Source organism: Taudactylus pleione, unplaced genomic scaffold, assembly GCF_031769625.1.
Source record: "Taudactylus pleione unplaced genomic scaffold, aTauple2 ptg000093l, whole genome shotgun sequence".
Lineage (NCBI taxonomy): Eukaryota > Metazoa > Chordata > Amphibia > Anura > Myobatrachidae > Taudactylus > Taudactylus pleione.
The window spans coordinates 37389397-37410430 of record NW_028284495.1 but is presented as its reverse complement, the minus strand read 5'-3'; the positions used below and the strand labels follow the sequence as shown (position 1 = coordinate 37410430).

General features: G+C 43.1%; 1 pseudogene; it reads left to right on the top strand.

The window, feature by feature from the left end:
• The first annotated feature begins 9706 nt into the window (after positions 1-9706).
• Positions 9707-9824, top strand: LOC148526951 (5S ribosomal RNA; annotated as a pseudogene).
• The last annotated feature ends 11210 nt before the right edge of the window (positions 9825-21034 follow it).

Below are 21034 nucleotides of genomic sequence, written 5' to 3'. Positions count from 1 at the left end.
ACACCACCACTTTTCATTTTTAGAAGCTTCAGTAAATCCCCTGTGTCTCTGGGCCCCCTCCCCCAAACAATCAATTTTTTTAAATTAACAAGTTATTCCACATAAGACAAGTAGACAAATACCAAGTAGTCAATACATATTGTCCACATCAGGAAAAAAAAAAAAAAAACACACACATTGTCCGCCGCAGCAAAAAAAAAAAACACACACATTGTCCGCCGCAGCAAAAAAAATAAACACACACATTGTCCGCCGCAGCAAAAAAAAAAAAAAATACAAACACACAGAAAAAATGTATACACAATATATCTGCCACAAAAAATAAATATACACACTATGTCCACCAGAGGAAAAAAAATATACACAATATGTTCGCCACAGGAAAAAATATACACACTATGGACCTCATTCAGAGCCGCTCAAGGAAAGTTTCAGGAGGACCTCCATAATGACCCATACGTATGCAGCAGCAGCCACAGTGATTACTAGTCAGTGGCTGCACGGGTGGGACAGCGTGCAGCAGCGTGACCTATGACATCACGTGGCCCCCTTTAGTCACATTCCGCCTGCCGAAGTCTTCAGCTAGCCAGCGCAGTGCACTGCACCATCTGACACTTTCTGCGGAGTGCGTGATCCCCAGGTAATAGCCTCCGTACAACCCTGGCAACAGGCCCCCTGGGAGCCGCCGGGCCCTAGACGGGTGCCTTTATTGCCTAGTGGGAAATCCGTCCCTGGATGGCAGCCCTGGCTGAGTGAGTAAATATAATTCTACACACTAATATTTTTGATGAACTGGCTTAAGAAATATGTACACAATTTTATTTACATAAAACTAACATTAAAACATGTTCAGCACTGGGTTGAATTTCTTTGGGGAATTGTGCCTATAAGACACATTGATAATAGTGCTAGGGCTGCTCTTTATAAAACCACTGTGTCGTTGATGTTTGGGTAATATTGTAGTATAGTTTTAAAATATGTATCAATTAACCTCACCGATACAGAGAGGTTCATTGCGTCTAGTTGCAATTAACCAATAGGAGCAGCTTCTTCACATGTATTGTTTTATACCTGACAGGCTACCTGACTTGTCATTCACACCTGAAATCCACAAAGATCAATTCTGAGGCAGCAATGTGTTTATTTTTATTCCCTTTGAATTGAAAGCTGGAAGACATATCTCTATAAGTGCCAGAAAGCCAAGCAGTCTATGACTTCAAGGGTTTGCTGGGATAGTGCCATATACAAAAGTGCTATTTTGTAATCTATTAAATAGTATAAGCTGGGCATCCACTATACAATTTTCTGTCAGATATCTGTCCAATCTGGCTGGTTGGAATGAAAACCTGGTAATGTATGGGTGCAAATGACAGTAGTTCATTTGCTCACAAACACTGGAAAATAGCTAAAAATGGTTGTTCAGACAAATTGGTTAAAACACACAAATGTAACCAATTTGAACAATTTTTTTTTTGTCCTTTTTTGTGTTTAAAACCATATGATCGCCTCATTTGCGCCCATACATTACCATGTTTTCATTCCAACCAGACAGATATCCGACAGATAATTGTATAGTGGATGCCGCACTCAACACAGGGTTGTTGGGAGGAGCTCCAAGGGCCAATTTATCAATATTCACAAACTCAGTATGCAATATTAGCGCCCAAATGTATTAAATTGCACATGCAGGTATAGGGGCTCCTTCACTATTCTAGTGGACCTCCTGCGCATGTGTGGTCTACAGACCTCGCACAGAGCTGGCCCTAGGCATAGGCAAACTAGACAAATGCCTAGTGGCATGCATACCAAGCCTATGGCCGGCTTAGTTTGACAGCGGATAGTGTCGGGAACGGGATGGGTGGACAGCACAGGTGGCTCTGCTCTGGCTGCCCTACCACGATTGGAGCTCTTAGCTCAGCTCCAATCAGGTGGCAGCTCATAAAGCCGGTAGCAGTGGGATCGGAGAGCAGAGACAGTGGGGGCAGAGGGCAGTAACAAAAATGGCCCCTGGAGGACGGCTGCTGCGCATGCTCAGCTGCAGCAGCTCCTCCTGCCATGGGCCTTTGCGGAGTCCAGCAGACTGAGCCTGTCTGCAGGGAAACACACAGTGCTGAGCTGAGAATAGAGTGAGGAGCGCAAGCATGTGTTACGAATGCCGGGGATCCGACACCCAGAAATCCCTGTGGGAGAGAGGAACAGACAAGGTGGAAAGAAATGTTAATTATTGTCCCGGACAACTGGCTGAACACCACACAACACACGGCTAACTGCCAGCAGAAGCGGCTGAGTAACTGAGTGGAGCGGCTTGAGGCCGATGTAGCGGCTACTGAGCCGATGTTGTGGCCGAGGCCGATGTTGCGGCTTAAGGTCGATGTTGCGGCTCGTGAGTTGACGGTGCGGCAAGTTTCCGGAGATTTGGCTGAGTAGCTAAGTGGAGCTGCTTAAGGCCGATGTAACGGCTACTGAGCCGATGGTGTGACTCGTGAGTCGATGGTGCGGCAAGTTGCCGGAGATTTGGCTGAGTAGCTGAGAGGAGCGGCTACTGACCCGATGATGCAGGCTGTGGATAACGGCTGCTGGAATGGCTTGGAAGCTGGGAGTGTAGGCTCTGGAAGAACGGCTGCTGGAATGGCTTGGAAGCCGGGAGTGCAGGCTGTGGAAGAACGGCTGCTGGAATGGCTTGGAAGCCGGGAGTGCAGGCTGTGGAAGAAGGGCTGCTGGAGTCCGGGAAGCAGTCCACGGTGAAATAGCTGGGAGGCTGGAGAATAGCTGATCGTGCAGCAGAGCCAAGCACTGAAATAAACATTATAGCCGGCGAGGCAGCAAAAGTCCAGTGTGTTTAAATAGAGGAAGGACTCTTCAGGTGACATGAGAGGAACCCAGCCCAGGTCTCAGACATCCAGATCTCCTGGGGGCAGGTCCAGTGGGAACAGGAGCAGGAGAATCTTAAGCCATGTACAAGTCCTGGACTGGACTTGTAACAGCATGGCAGCTTCAATATCGCCCAGGCAGGCAGGTTGAGGTGATCACAGTTTTATTGGCCTTGTGCTGTGTGGGGAGTTTGGAGTGTAACTTGTGGCATAATTTGTAAGGGGCATTAATGTGTGGCATAATGTGTATAAGGGCATTACTAATGTGTGGCATAATGTGTAAGGGGCATTACTGTGTGGCATTATATGTATGAGGGCATTACTAATGTGTGGCATAATATGTAAGGGGCATTACTGTATGGCATTGTGTATGAGGCACTACTACTGTGTGGCATGTGTACAAGGTGCACTACAGTGTGGCATACATGAATAAAGGGCACTACTGTGTATGAGGGCATTACTAATATGAGGGCATTACTAATGTGTGGCATACTAATGTGTGGCATAATATGTAAGGGGCATTACTGTATGGCATTGTGTATGAAACACTACTACTGTGTGGCATGTGTACAAGGTGCACTACAGTGTGGCATACATGAATAAAGGGCACTACTGTGTAATGTAATGTGAATAAGGAGCAATATGGTGTGGTGTAATGTGATTAAGGAGCAATATGGTGTGGTGTAAAGTGATTAAGGAGCAATACGGTATGGTGTAATGTGAATAATGGACACTACTGTGTAATATAGCGTGAATAAGGGGCACTAGTGTGAGGTGTAAGATATATAAGGTAAAGGGGTGTTGCTGTATGGCATAACATGAACAAGGGACACTACGTGTCATGTAATGTGAATAAGGAACACTACTGTGTGACATAACGTGAATAAGGGACACTATCTTGTGATGTAATGACAAAAAGGTTGCACTACTGTGTGGCATAATTTCAATTGGGGGTATTATTTTGTGACCACGCCTTCGGCGCGTGCTGTCCCTATTTAAACTTTGGTGGGTTGGGACGCCAGTGCTCTTGATGGCACAGGGCACTAAAATGTATAGTTACAGCTCTGTGGATGAGGATTGCTATAGGTGAGGGGTGTTGTTGGCTATTACCTTGATATGTGCTGCTGGGTGATGGGTGCTGTGCTAGGAGAGGGGTGCTGGGTCAGAGGTGGAACTAGCAGAGGTGCTAAATCTTGCTTTGGGCATCAATTTGGTTAGGGCCGGCTCTGGCCATGCATGTGTGGTGGCCAATGCTGGGGTGTGTAGCCCATAGGCTACAGCAGCACAAGTTAATCTTCATATGGAGTAAGCTGCAGTGGCTAAACGCGCTTGGTAAATCTGACAGCAACGCATCCCCCTTAGAAAACTGTCGAAAATGGAGGGACCGCAGCAAACATCTGGGGGATACTTAATATTTGCGGATAGATTTTGGGGAATATGCCGCAAATATTTAAATACGATAAATAGGACTTTCAGTGCTATCAGCATGGGGCTGTTCATTTAACTATGATGGGGTGGTGTGGGTTTCCCCGTCATAGTATGACCAGTCCAACTCCGAAAGATTGATGCTGGTTGCAACTTTTGCTTGGGAAGCCTGTGCTGTTTATCCCCCACATCAGGGGCGTATCTACCCATTGGCCAGGATGGCACTCGCCAGGGGCTCCGAAAAAAGGGGGAGCGCCGTCTGGCAGTGCCACCAACAGCCAAGGGGTGGACTAACCCCGCTAGTCCCCCGGCCCCACAAGTGTAGGGCAGACCGCAGTGAGAGTGGTCTGCCCTACACAGTTTGCAAACACACAGCCGCCAGTGCATAGTGCAAGAGAAGAGCCGGGAATCGGAGCGGACAGCGGTGGTCGCATCAGGAGCGGGGATCAGGTAAGTTGTATTTTTTTTCTTCTGTGTGTATGTGTGTGTGTAAGCCTGGGACAGGGGGGGGCACTGTATAGGGGGTGGCCGCTACTGGGGGCACTTGTTGAAGCTGGATAATTGGCTGAGACAAGATCAGTTTAAAATTGGATCGCAGCGATGCCATCTTGCGACTGGCCGCAAGACGCCATCTTGGAAATGAAATCACAAGACGTCATTTTGCGAATGGCCGCCCAAGCGCCATTTTAGATAAACTCACACTTTAGTACATGTGGCGATATTACTATTAGCATCATGCGATTGCATCTTACACCATTTCTCATACACACATTAATACGCACAATAGCACAGTTAACTAGTCGCATATTAGCGAATGCATAAGAGCCTGTATGAAAACACCGAACATTAGCTTCATGCACACGCATCTGCCCCAAGTTAACTAGCGTCTTTACATCAAACCCCACATACTCACACATTACATATCCACATACAAGGTTCCATAAGCTTTAAGGTATAAGATTCAAGTATGCACATTTACTATAATTGCTATGAAATAAAGATTATTTGGTAACTAAGGTTTTATATGTGATAAGTAAGCCATGTTTGGTATTGTACTGATGCGTACTCTCTCAACAGTATTCCGGTAACATCGATGTAGAGATCGCAACAGGCATTCTCAACTTATGAACCGCAGAGACTTCAAGCAACAAAATGTACATTATATGACCAACTGTTAGGATTTGCGTGAGGCGGGAAACCAAAGACCACCAGTTGTTAGAGGCTGGACTGTGTCTATTTGAACCAACCTGTTAGATGCCTTGTAACATATGCCATCTCCTTTAGGACCAATGGTATTAGCAACAAACTTCTCTATTGTGTTGTCTATTTCAGGGGGGTATAAATATGTGTGCTCTGACCCTGGGTTGCTAGTCTTCGTGCTGAATGCTGATTGACGAGGGGCTTCTTGCTGATGCCTACATCTGGACCAGAGCGCTGCGTATGTATAACTGTACTTGGGTCTGTATAATTCCTTTGCGCTATATTCTACTTATAACTAGCGTGTAACTGACTGTACTTTTACTTGAATAATACTTTGTGCTTTGGAACCACAGGTTATAAGTCTGGAGTCTTTATTTACTGTATAACTGCGTACGCAAAATAGCGTCATCCTTAGAGGTTCATAGGCAGGATATCAGAAGGTATAGGCAGGGGTGTATGGAGGTTCAAAGGCAGTATCTTTAGTTTGGGGCTCGTAGTGAAGTCACTTACCCACTCACACGGCACATACGGTTATCGATATCTCACCAAAGGGTGGAGTGGCCACATGCAGGGTTTACCTGCAACCGCTCGGTGCTGAGAGATCGCTACCCGTTTTCGTGTGAGCCAGGGACGCTGACTAGAATCCAGGGACAAGAGAGGAAAAAGTTTGTTTTCCTTTGTTGATAGAACCTAACATTTAAAGGGGTGCCGCAGTATTGAACACGCGGCTGAGTCGCAGTTTTGCGCACAGTAAAGACGCACTTTTGTGTACGCAGCTAAAGGTTGTCATACGGTTGTGTGGTAGTCGCATTATTGTGTATGCGACTTGTCGCACAATAGCGTATACATACTTCCAGTTGTTCTGCCACATGTTTAAACAAAGCCATTGAGTTTACATTATCAATTGTTGCTAAATATCTGGTTTAAAATGTATTTTTCTGCGCAGGAAAAAAGTGTGTAACTGTGAGTGTTTGTTTAGGGTGTAACACGGGACCTAAATGTTAAGGGTATCGTAGGACCCTTAAGTGCTAGGCGCAGGAGTTGGCCTAGTGACGCAGTAGCAGCTTACCATTTACTTTACACAAAGCATGTGTATGGTTTGTTATTTTTGTTAGGGTTCGGCCCCCAGCGTGATTATAGCGTTCAGTAATCAATGTGTGTAATCTGTTAGGCTTATTTGAACACTATAATTGAACCACATAATCTTGGCTAGATTGTGATTGTGAGCTGGTGGGAGAGTGGACGAAATCAACTGGAACACAGAGGGTACTTTGCTGCCCCCTAGCTGTTGAGAAATAGTCAAAAAAGGGATTGCTGAGCTGGAAGTGGCCTTTACTTCCGTAGGTGAGTGGAAGCGTCTAGAGGTCCTCCATAAGGTTTGTGAATATGCCTTTTTTCCAAGACGTTCGCAGGTAAGTGAAAGTATCTTGACTGTCTTTCACCAGTTTAAATCTTTATTCAAAAATGTAGGAGTTGTCTCAGAATGAGAGCCACGCAAACAATAGAGATGTTAGACAATGATGTGCTGCTAATAGAAGCGCCGCTTGGATCGGCCCGTCGTATTATGCATACTAAGTACGGTACTTATGCAATAAGGTATTGTGATGTATGGTTTAAAATGATGATGAAGAGTGTTAGACCGTTTCCCAGAATTGGTAGTTTTGATAAAGATGTATTAGTTAATGTCCGGGATCACATCAGTCTGATACGCTCCCGAGAGAAAAAGGTAAAATATTATGAATGTTTAAAGTTGTGGCAGCATGAAGTGGATGCATGGCTTAAAAATGCGCAAGCGACGCAAACTAGCGTTGCGAGCGCATTGCCAGAGAATACATCCGCGATGCTGAATTGCAATACGGGCGAGCCGCAAAATGGCGTGCACGTGCAGCAAGGTAGCGTTGCGGAAGGTATTGCCAGCAGTTCATGCGCACCACCCCCACCTTATGTGGATGGAGGTGCAAGTACAGTTATCAAAAATACCCATAAAAATGTAACAAGCAATTTGTACCCTCTCTTAAGCAACTATAAAGAAAATGTTCATGATGTGGATGATGAGCCTATTGTAATGTCTGCCATTTCCCATGCTGTACAAAAGATAGATGCTACGCCACGATAATCACGAGTGGTGCCGCCATCTCCATCGGTAACAGCAAGGGAAGTGCTAACACCCTCTGCACCCGTAGAGGAAGTTGTTAATACCATAACAAGGTCAAATGTAGCAGCGCTACCGGTCTGCATCCCATTCGGACAATAACTGTTCCGAATGGAAATGCAGATGCGAATGGTGTAGTGCCCACGAGGGAAGTGGTAATGCATTGTCCTTGGACAAGAGCAGAACTAAATTCCATCATAAATGATTTCCCCGTTCCCAAAAAGGAACTAGCCAAATGTCAGAGATTTTTGAGGAATTTCGGTAGTCAGTGAGCCAACTAATAAAGATTGGCGTGTGGTGTTAAGGGCCTGTCTACCACGCAATACCGACGTGACAAACATATGTGTGTTTTTTGTGATAGCACCGCTGGCTTCTTTATGTGCCGCCTCTATTTCTGGTCTTTTGTTTTCCACGGGAGATATATTCTGTACTACATTTACCAGCATACACCTGGATATTATCCACCATGATGATCTGCCTGCTGATTACATATCCCTTTTTGACCAAGGAGATTGGTGAATTTTCCTCTCCTTAGTAACTTTCTATTCCATACATGTTTGACTACAATTACCAGCATGCATCTTGATTAACTATCCCAATGATGGATTTGTGTATATATAATCATGCATGTTTTTTCTTCCAACCTATATTTTAGTTTAGGGTCCTATTCAAATTGATTCAAGGGAATTATGAGAATTATTTAATTTATGTGATCTATGACTTTGATTGGCAAATGCGGGTTTTTTTGTATGCCGCTTCTTCTTGGAATATATCATTTAACATCATGGTGCACTACATTTACAAACATGCACCTTGATATGGATGGTTTTAACTGTGGAATATCATTTGAAATCAAGGTGTAATATATTTATTAACATGCACTTTGTTATAAGCGTATGATGATTGGCTTATAGGTCCGATCACATGTTTCCTCTTAACCAAGTATATGTGTGAACTATCATCTCCTTGGTAAACTCCTAACTATATACCGTTGATTGTTAGATTTAACTGCAGGAACGATTTGTGTAATTTTCCTGCCTCACTATGAGATATATGTGTGTGATATGTGACTTTGGTCAGCGGCGCTGTTTTCTTTGTGTGCCGCCTCTCCTCCTGATTTTTACCCTAATAGGGGACATATATGTACTCTTTGTACTACATTTACCGGCATGCATTTGGGCACAAATTCTACCATGATGATTGGCCCGGGTGTCCGATCACATGTCCCCTGCTAACCAAGGAGATGGGTGAATTCTCATCTCCTTGGTAATTTTTTGGTTAGCGTTTACAGCTGGGCATTATGGGAGGGATTTCTTAACCTTCTTATAGCGACGGTCTATTTCAACCTATTATGCATGAGGTGAACAAGCCCTCATTCGGGCGAAACGCGCGTCCTGTGCTATATTATTTCACCAGGAGAATCAATCTATGAACAGAGTAGACTCCTGGCAATCTTAACCTTGGGATTGGTATTGTATGAATATTCCTGTGTGGTCTGGGACCCTAGTGTATATGCTTCTATTTAGATCAGTCTTTGTAGGACTGATACACTTGAAATGATGAAAAGTGTTGTCCCATAGCACTACTTGTTTATGCTATACGTGTGGTCTGGGACCCTAGTGTATATGCTTCTATTTAGATCAGTCTTTGTAGGACTGATACATTTGAAAATCTGAAAAGTGTTGTCCCATAGCACTACTTGTTTATGCTATACTTATGTGACATTATATCACTATACTACACCATAGAAACAATTTAAAAAAAAACTTATTGTGAGCTTCTAGCAATTTAAGTAATATTTGTTACATCAAATGTATTGACTATTAAGGTGTTATAAATAATTTTTGTTTACTATTTACTTGTTTCTATCTTGCGTTACACATTATATAACCTACACGGATAATTCAATTGATATATGTATGTGTAACAAATTAGGTGTGCTTATGCAACACTTTCTTTGAACACTATATTTAAACAATAAATGGACTATGCACTGAGATAGCCCTACATTCATGGTTTGCTGTTCTGACCTAGTGCTGTTATAACCCATTATTATTATACCTACAGCCTTACATCACATGATTGCCCAATCTCGTCTGATCTTGGCAGCTAACCAGTGATAGGCCTGGCTAGTACTTGGATGGGAGACCTCCTGGGAATACCAGGTGCTGTAGGTTAAAAGAAGGTGATTGGGATTTCTATACACAGGCAGAGCAGCAAAACCTATTATATGTTTTGATTAAATTGTTTAATAATCAATATCTTTGTACCCAATGTGATGTATAGATTTAATTAATATTTTGCCGCTTTACACAACAATAGATGATTAATTTAGTATCATCTATACTTTTTGGATAAAATGTATGGTGCCCCACTATTTTATTGATGAACATTAAAAGTTATGTTTTATTAAACATCTAATTATTCACAAGAGTGCCCCAGCGACTAGCTCTACTTTTTCTCCTTTTGTCTTTATGTGGCAAAATTTATCACAGATTGTGTATTGGATGGTGACGTTCCCTTAACAGACCAAGTAAACCAAGTTAACATTTCCCGTATTGTAACTCAATTGGGTATATATTTTCCGGTAGTAGTTAACTGGAACAAAATTTTCACCATAAAGCAAAAGGAGAGTGAATCTGCAGAAGAGTATTGCGACCGGGCTCTGCAGGCTATCACCCAGTACACTGGGATAGAAGATGTTAAAGATAGTACTCACCACAGGGGAATGATAGTCACGGTACTCATGGACGGTCTTAAGGAAAACTTAAAGACTCGGGTTCAGACCTCACAACCTGGCTGGAGGGGAGTCACAATAGATACACTCATAGAATCTGCCATAGAACGTGATAAGAACATCTCAAAGGAGAGACCCAGAGCGAAAAACTAATGGCTGTCAGTATTCAAGCACTGGAAGGAATGACGGTAACATCACAGCCAACAGACACACTTGCATCTACACACACACCTACACCTGAACAGTTATATGCCCTCACTAATCCCATGCAACAGCAAATACAGCTCTATTCTACTAACCCTACACAACCACAGGTCCCATACTACTCACAAACTTCATATCCCCCACAATACCCTTATCCTCCATATCCCTAACCATATCCACCACCTTTTCCCCCTGCTCAAACCTCACAACAACCCATGTCTTCATCCGATCCATGAATATGTTTTAATTGTAACCAGCCAGGACATTTAATAAAAAACTGCAGAGTAAAAAGGGTAGAACCCCCAAACCAGAGAGTACCTGGATATCCCCATGAGGGATATGCACAGAGAACAGCAAATGTCCAGCGGGCACCAGCTCCAATTGTGGCCGTTAATGCTTTATTGGAGAATGGTAGCCAACGCTAGGGGTCAGGTCATACCTGTAGTCTACAGATAGTCAGGTTAACGGGAAGTACTAGGGAAGAACAGGTCATGATGGTTGATGTAGCTGGTACTGAATATCCTTTTCTTGTAGACACAGGGGCGACCAGGTCAGTGATAAAATCTCCCGTTAATTTACAAGTGACCAACGAGACAGTACCAACAATGTGTGTAACAGGTAAAGTGGAACATTATCCTTTAACAAAGTCCAGAGGTTACTATTGGGCCGTTGCATACCAGGCATTCTTTTCTTTTGGCTGCTGCGGCTCCTACTAACCTGCTTGGTAGAGACTTGTTATGTAAGATGGGATGTGTTATATATTGCACCCCTGATGGTGTATTTTTAGATATCCCTGAGAGTTGCGCACGAGGTACGGGATATGTTGGACACTCCCCAAAGGATAATGTATCACTCTACCAGTTTAAATTAAAATCTATCCCAGATAGATCAAATGTTGTCCCAAATTCCAGATTCCCTTTGGACTAAGGATGGACAGGACACTGGATTAATGGCAAACGTAAGCCCCGTAATGGTAAATTAAGGATACTGCCTTTGAACCTCTTTATACCCCTGTCTATACCTTCTAATATCCTACCTATAAACCTCTAAGGATGATGCTAATTTGTCTACGCAGTCATACAGTAAATAAAGACTTCAGACCTAGAATCTGTAGTTCCAAAGCAAAAAGTATTATTCAAGTAAAAGTACAGCAGTTACACGCTATGATCCTCATATAATCTTAGCGCAAAGAGATTATACAGACCCAAGTACAATTATACATACGCAGCGCTCTCTGGTCCAGATGTTAGGCATCAGCAAGAAACCCCTTGTCAATCAGCATTCAGCACAAAGACTAGGAACCCAGGGTCAGCACACAAAGTACAGTCAGTTACACGCTAGTTATAAGTACAATTTAGCGCAAAGGAATTATACAGACCCAAGTACAGTTATACATACGCAGCGCTCTGGACCAAATGTAGGCATCATCAAGAAACCCCTCGTCAATCAGCGCAACCCAGGGTCAGAGCACACATATTTATACCCCCCAGAAATAGACAACACAATAGAGAAGTTTGTTGCTAATACCATTGGTCCTAAAGGAGAGGGCATATGTTACAAGGCATTTAACAGGTTGATTCAAATAGACACAACCCAGCCTCTAACAACTGGGGGTCTCTGGTTTCCTGCCTCATGCAACATCCTAACAGTTGTTCATTTTTGTTGCTTGAAGTATCTGCGTTCCATAAGTTGAGAATGCATGATGCGATCTCCACACCGATGGTACCGGAATACTGTTGAAAGAGTACACATCAGTACAATACCAATCACGGCTTACTTATCATGTATAAAACCTTAGTTATCAAATAATCTTTATTTCACAGCATTTATGCTAAATGAACAAACTTAAATCTTATACTTTAAAGCTTATTAAACCTTTTATGTGAATATGTAATGTGTAAGTATGCGGGGTGTGATGTAAAGACGCTAGTTAACTTGGGGCAGATGCATGCGCATGAAGCTAATAAACAGCGTTTTCATACAGGATCTTATGCATTCGCTAATATGCGACTAGTTAACAGCGCAATTGTGCGTATTAATGTGTGTATGAGAAAGGGTGCACTTAAATCTCACTTAAACTAAGTGAACACCTAGCAGTGTGGAATGCTGAGCCTTATAGTTCCATGACTGGATCATGCCCCAGCAGCCCCCACCCTTTTCACGTTACGAAATACTGGTCTTTGTTCTCCCAGGGCCTGTGTGAATCCAAATTAGCACAAACCTCAGATAACACTCTTGGCTTTAAAGGTATTTTATTGTAGGAAGCCTGCCAATGTAAGGTGTTACAAACAACCCTCTTGCTGTATTCGAGCAGGGCCACCTGGAGTGAGAGCAGACGTTATGTCCATGAAGCTTGTCTACACAGGCTAGTTGTCACGTGGCCATTTGCTCTGTTTAGCTAATGCAATCCAATTTTGACATACTGTACAGCCATTTCTGAAATATATCCTTTAGGGGAATTATAATAATATACACACTTTATCCAGAGCACCCAAACTACGTAAAGTCATGAAATGGGCTTTTGATGAATCGCCGCAACTTACGGCGATGGTCACAGATGCAATCGCATGATGCCAATAGTAATATCGCCACATGTACTAAAGTGTGAGTTTATCTAAAATGGCACTTAGGCGGCCATTCGCAAAATTCCAGCTTCAACAAAATGTAAACTAAAACCACTAAAACAGGAGGTAGAATTAGGGGTTTTTCCAATAATTGAACGATTATTGCAACAGGGAATTTTAGTCCGTACATCTAGTGTAGCCAACAGTCCCATCTTTCCGGTGAAAAAGAGTGATGGGAGGGGTTATATGCTGGTACAAGACCTTAGAGGTGTTAATAAGGTTGTATAGAGCCAATTCCCCGTAGTGCCAAATCCAGCTGTCATCCTGATGCAGATCCCACCAAATGCAACCCATTTCACTGTCATTGACCTCTGTTCTGCTTTCTTCTCTGTGCCCCTCCACCCTGTCAGTATCTATTCGCATTTACATACAGAGGTGTGCAATATACATGGACACGGTTTCCCCAAGGTTTCATAGACAGCCCCAGTATCTTTTCCCAGGCATTGCACGACTGTTTACAATCTTTTCAACCTGCCAATGGATCTGTTCTAATTCAATATGTGGACGATTTATTGCTGTGTTCTGATTCGTTAATGTCATGTTTGAATGATACTAAACTTTTGTTGCTTCATCTCTCGCATACAGGACACAAGGTGGCTAAGGACAAACAGCAACCGTGCCAATCCAGAGTAAAATATTTGGGACACTGCCTAACCCAGGGGTTAAGACATCTCACAAATGATAGAATCCAGGCCATACAGAACATGACACTGCCGCAGAATCAACAGCAAATTCGTACCTTCTTGGGAATGTGTGGATACTGTAGAATGTGGATCCCAGGTTTTTCTATTTTGGCCTTGCCTTTACAGGACTTAATCTCTTCCTCAAAGCCCGATCGTGTCATACACACAGAGGAATCAGAGCAGGCTTTCCTTAATCTTAAGGTTAGTTTGACAAAAGCACCTGCATTGGGAATACCTGATTATGAAAAACCTTTTGATTTGTATTGTACGGAAGCCGATGGTTGTGCTGCAGGTGTCCCCACCTGTTTGAGAAGTGTAGCAGCTACCACTCTATTGGTGAGTAAAAGTGAGGACGTAGTATTGGGTTATGATATGATTGTATACACTCCCCACGCTGTATCTGCTCTGCTGAACTCTGCTCAAACCAGACACGTCTCTTCGGCTAGGTTTACCAAATGGGAACTAGCTCTAATCGCACCTGCAAACATCACTGTTAAACATTGCAGCACGCTGAATCCAGCAACGTATTTACCATATGTACAACATGATGTACAAAGGGTGGAAGGAGATGAGTTGCTGGCGGAGGGTGAGTTCAGCGGACATAATGATACACACGATTGTATGGAATATCTGAATCAGACCTTTACTGCTAGACCTGACATACACGACACACCTTTAGAGAATGTAGATGTGACTTTTTACCCGGATGGGAGTTGTCATAGACAAACAGACACAGGTGAATTATGTACAGGTTATGCTGTTGTAAATGACACAGACATCATAGAAGCTAAACCTCTTGGTCCTCCTCACTCAGCCCAGGTGGCAGAGTTAGTAGCACTAACTAGAGCATGTGAACTGGCAGCAGGCAAATCTGCTAACATTTACACTGACTCAAGGTACGCGTTCGGGGTGGTGCACGATTTCAGGGCTCTATGGCATCTGAGAAATTTTATGACAGCAGCAGGCACACCAGTTGCACATTCCCGACACATAAAACATCTTTTAGAAGCAATCCAACTGCCCAAAGCGGTGGCAGTAATCAAGTGTAAATCCCATACATGTGAGGATGACCCGGTGTCACTGGGCAACAACAGAGCCGATGAAGCTGCAAAATGGGCAGCAGGGTTAAAAATGTTTTCTCCCACTCAAAAAAATTATGTCTTTCCAAACAATTGATATGCTGAAATTAATTGAGATGCAAAATTTGTGTTCAATTCAGGAAAAGTCCATTTGGAAGTTCAAGGGATGTGGACAAGAGTCCTTCGGGCTCTAAGGGGAATGGACAAGCCAGTAGCCCTCAAGGCATGTTACCCCAGCCTGGCTGAGGCAGCACACGGTCTGACTCATCTGGGAAAGCAAGGTATGTGCAAGTTGGTGAGAGCATACTGGTGCGCACCAGATTTTTCTTCACAAGCAGAAAATATAGCAATGTCCTGTCTGACCTGCTTGAGGAAGAACATAGGGAAAGCGATCACTACCGAACCATCCCACATTCCACCGACTGATGGACCTTTCCAGGTGATACAAATTGATTTCATCCAATTACCACCCTGCAGGAATCTTAAGTATGTATTAGTGTGCACTGATGTATTTTCTAATTGGGATGAGGCCTACCCAGCGGCCACTAATACTGCTGCGTTTACTGCCAAGAAAATAGTTCAGGAATTTGTATGCAGGTACGGTATCCCTAAAATCATTGAAAGTGACAGGGTTACTCATTTCACAGGTGATGTTTTTCAACATGTGTAAGCTGATGGATATTAATAGTCGACTTCACACCCCCTACCGACCGCAAGCCAGTGCCAAGGTAGAGAGGATAAACGGGACTATTAAAAATAAGCTAAGTAAAATCATGGCAGAGACTGGACTAGGATGGCCAGAAGCGTTACCTTTGGTCCTACATAGCATAAGGACCACTCCTAGACCCCCCCTAAATCTGTCCCCATTTGAAATACTGTTCGGTAGACAACCTCATTTGAATATAAGTCGACAGGAAGACTTGAAGGGTAACAACGAGGTAACTGTAAAGTATAATTTCAATGAGTAAGCAGTTAAAACAACAGCAGCAGAAACTGAAATTGTTGTCCAATGATATGCCTGATACTGTCATTATGTTGAACCAGGAGAATATGTTATGATCAGACATTTCTTGTGTTCAGGTTGTTTGACTGATCGGTGGAAAGGTCCGTACCAGGTGCTGCTGACAAGTACTACATCTTTGAAGGTGGCTGAGAGAGATACCTGGGTCCATTCCACTCACTGCAAAAAGGTCAACCAACCAGTGGGGAAACGAGTCGGAGACAAGGCTGATAGCGTGGACCTGTTGCTCGTGAGCTTGTTCCGGGAGGTTTGAAAAGGTCATAGTGAGATACCTGAACTATAAGAAATCTGCAGGTCTTGTTGTGGCAATGGACTGGCCTGCTGTGTTCATTTTCATGTTCTCTTTTAGAGTGTTCACCATCCTGGTCGGTTCGGGAATGTCTGGTTTCGGTGAAGGGGGACCGATTGTGGAGAGGGGAGTTGATGGCAGTGCTGATGGAGTGGAGTCAGAAGGAGTGCAATGCCAATCAGGGGAGTGTCTAACCAATTTTAGTACTGTTATTGTTAAGAGAGCTGTTATTCCGGATACTCGGGGACGGTGTGGAGGTTTATCGTCTGAAGATTCCTGTATTTGTGAGCTTTGTGGGTCCCTAGTTGATGAGAATTGTGTCCAACGGTGCCAGCCTAAATATAACCTGTACTGGGGTGGGTATCCTTTAGAGGATTATCATAGCATGGTAGGCAAAGTGTTAAATCTAACTGATTGCTGGGTGTGTTCACATGTGCCACAGGGACAGCATAATGTAGGGTTGGTGCCATTTCCGCTGACTATCACGGAAATTTTAGAATTACAGAAAGGGAAAACATTGGATGGAAAATTCCTCTCATCCAAACCACCTCATTTCAAACTATATCAATTCCAAGTAGATAGATCACTTTTGTGTTTAAACATAACCAACCCCAATAAACCCGGGAGTTGGGAAGTGACAGGGAATAATCAGACGATGACCTTCTCACAAAGAGCTGATAATGAGTCCATAAACCATGATCTATTACGCTCAAATAAATCTAGTGGGAGACATTTTAGGTACCGGTATACATTGAGTTCCACCAAAGAAATTATTGGTAAGGTGCCAGATTGTTATTGTGCTAAAATAATACAGCCAGAGACTTGCATGTACCAGATGGAAGACCCAGAAATAGGATTGTTTACAAGGGAAATGTGCTTAATGATAATGATGCATACCATTCCTTATGTTCTCCCTGATAATGTATATTTTATATGTGGAAGAAAAGCGTATAATTGGCTCTACCCAAGTTCCGAAGGTTTGTGTTACCTGGGAAGAGTAGTCCCAGAAGTTATGACCCTCACAGATGTTGAAATGCTTGGTATACATAAAAACACACCATCACAATATCTTCACACGCAATATGAACACAGAGGCAAACAAAATATGATACCTGGTGACGTGCATAAAGCCACTCAGTTAATTAGTGAGACAACTGGCTTTCAAGTTTTAGTCGCATTGGATCCCACCAGGATCTCTCGGGGTACATTAAATTTTAGATATATTCAGGAACTTTCTAAATTAATAGATAATATCACCGAGATGTACGATGACACATTCAGGTATACATGGAGAGAATTGCAAGCGTACAAGAAAGAACTGGTGCAACACAGGCTAGTGTTAAATTATTTAACTGCTGTTACTGGAGGGTACTGTGTAACTTTGGCCACCCAATTTGGAGTAAAATGTTGCACCTATGTCACCAATGATACCAGCGACCCCAAGGAGGTGATAGACCGAAAGACGGATGAAATTCTGCAACTAAAATGGGAATTTCGTAAGAACCATAATGCTTATGTGGCTGAAGTAGGGGAGAAGATAGAAGGATGGGTTTCATGGCTGAACCCAGTGAAATGGTTCTCAGGTCTAGGGGAATGGGTCCAGGAAGTGATCACCAGCATAGGCAAATTCTTAATCCTTATACTGATTGTCATCATAATAATTGGTATATGTGTCCGGTGTGTTCCTATTGTGTTGAAGTGTGGAAAATGTAAAAATAGAGTAAAACGAAAGAACGAAATTATGATGGTGGTCAGTAAATACAGAACTGCATTACAACCCTGAACTAGGAAATACCATAATTTAATGTATTATATTTAGACCTGCATAGAATGTATTATTGAAATGTTATTTTAAAACACCTCAGATAATGTAAAGTCTCAAATTTCCCCTTCAAGACTGCCTTTATAGGACTGGTGTATCCCCACACCTTTCACATGATCTTCCAAGATCCGCGGTGTGCGTATAATAGTAGTTTTATGTCCCCACTCAGAGATACATTATTGATGGATTAAGAACCACCTTGTGCCATCCCATAATAACAGTAAATAGTATATAAATGTAAGCCTAAATTATATTTTAAAATCAGATTGTGATAGCATGTTGTTCGCTATCAAAGGGTGGACTGTTGAAGCTGGATAATTGGCTGAGACAAGATCAGTTTAAAATTGGATCGCAGCGATGCCATCTTGCGACTGGCCGCAAGACGCCATTTTGGAAATGAAATCGCAAGACACCATTTTGCGAATGGCCGCCCAAGCGCCATTTTAGATAAACTCACACTTTAGTACATGTGGCGATATTACTATTAGCATCATGCGATTGCATCTTACACCATTTCTCATACACACATTAATACGCACAGTTAACTAGTCGCATATTAGCGAATGCATAAGATCCTGTATGAAAACACCGAATATTAGCTTCATGCACACGCATCTGCCCCAAGTTAACTAGCGTATTTACATCAAACCCCACATACTCACACATTACATATCCACATACAAGGTTCCATAAGCTTTAAGGTATAAGATTCAAGTATACACATTTACTATAATTGCTATGAAATAAAGATTATTTTGTAACTAAGGTTTTATATGTGATAAGTAAGCCATGTTTCGTATTGTACTGATGCGTACTCTCTCAGCAGTATTCCGGTAACATCGATGTAGAGATCGCAACAGGCATTCTCAAATGTACATTATATGACCAACTGTTAGGATTTGCATGAGGCGGGAAACCAGAGACCACCAGTTGTTAGAGGCTGGACTGTGTCTATTTGAACCAACCTGTTAGATGCCTTGTAACATATGCCCTCTCCTTTAGGACCAATGGTATTAGCAACAAACTTCTCTATTGTGTTGTCTATTTCTGGGGGGTATAAATATGTGTGCTCTGACCCTGGGTTGCGCTGATTGACGAGGGGTTTCTTGATGATGCCTACATTTGGTCCAGAGCGCTGCGTATGTATAACTGTACTTGGGTCTGTATAATTCCTTTGCGCTAAATTGTACTTATAACTAGCGTGTAACTGACTGTACTTTTACTTAAATAATACTTTGTGCTTTGGAACCACAGGTTCTAAGTCTGGAGTCTTTATTTGCTGTATAACTGCGTACGCAAAATAGCATCATCCTTAGAGGTTTATAGGCAGGATATCAGAAGGTATAGGCAGGGGTGTATAGATGTTCAAAGGCAGTATTGTTAATTTATGGGGGTGCCCGCTACTGGGGGCACTGTATAGGGGGGGCACTACTGGGGGCGTGGCCACTACTAGGGGCACTGTTTAGGGGGGACTACTACTGGGGGCACTGTATAGGGGGGACTACTACTGGGGGCACTGTATAGGGGGGACTACTACTGGGAGCACTGTATTGGGAGACTACTACTGGGGGCAATGCAGCATAGGGAGGACTTCTACTGGTGGCACTGTATAGGAGGGACTACTGGGGCACTGTATAGGGGGACTACTACTGGGGGCACTATATAGGGGGGACTACTACTGGGGGCAATGCAGCATAGTGGGGACTACTACTGGGGGCAATGCAGCATAAGGGGGGTTAATACTGGGGGCACTGTATAGGGAGGACAACTACTGGGGCAATGCAGCATAGGGGTGATTACTACTGGGGGCACTGCATAGGGGGGGAGGGGGGCTCCAGTCCATTACATTGCCAGGAGCGCTTGGATCCCTAAATACACCCCTGCCTCACATTAACGACACCTAGCTCAGATTATGTGTGCAGGTGCTTCGATCACTTACTATCCTTCAGGAGGGTTAGTGGGTACGCGTAATTGTTTTATATATTAATTTCTGTTTTAAAAATTTGCATTAAAATGACAGTTATGACCTGTAATTAAAACCTTCTAAAAATTGTGTGTTTCTATCAAGCTTTTAAAAAAATAAAGAAAAATCTTTGTTTTCAATTAAATTTATAAGCAATGGAATGGAACAAAAAAATAAGCTTTCAAATACCATATTGAATTTTTTTGGCATTTACTCGTGCACATTTTTTCATCTTGTGGTTTATCATGGAAATAACGCACAAGCATAAAAAATATTCTTTAGTTACATATTTTCCAATTGAAAACTAAACAGATGTAATTTATCAGTACAAGGACAAAGCATTGCTCCATATACAGACTGGAATATTCAAATGTTACATGCAATATTGGAGCACAAGAAATCTTGGTATATATATGCTGACACTTCGGGCCTAATACAGAGGTACATGCAGATGCCGCAGCATCTTTATGCTAATGCTGCGACCAATTCTGATCATACTGAGACGTCCACTTGCAGTGGCGCTAATCTGTCAAGGTATGTCTATAGACGCAACAACAGTGGCACCATTGAATCTTGCACCAGCCCTTTGGCAGGTGCAATTTCTCCATCTGCACATGATGTCCAGTGCCAGCTCTACTGCGTCTTTAGATGTAGTCGCTGTCAGCTCATGTGTCTAAATTAATTCTGTGTCTCCTTGTAGTAGTTATCAGGATGCATGCAAAGTGCAATTCAGGTGCATGCACAGTACTTCCATCAGCCAAATGGTGCATATCAGCAGGACCGCCGTCAGGGGGGACAGGCAGCACGCCCGATTTGACAGGGATGCCCGCTGGCGTCCATGATTCAGACTGCAAACTGCTTATATTTGTTTCTTCCTACTACTGCCACCACACAGGGGTACCGAGAGGCAGTGGGAGCAGGTACTGATTTCCCAAACCCAGGCCTTTTGGAGGGGCCTGGTGGGG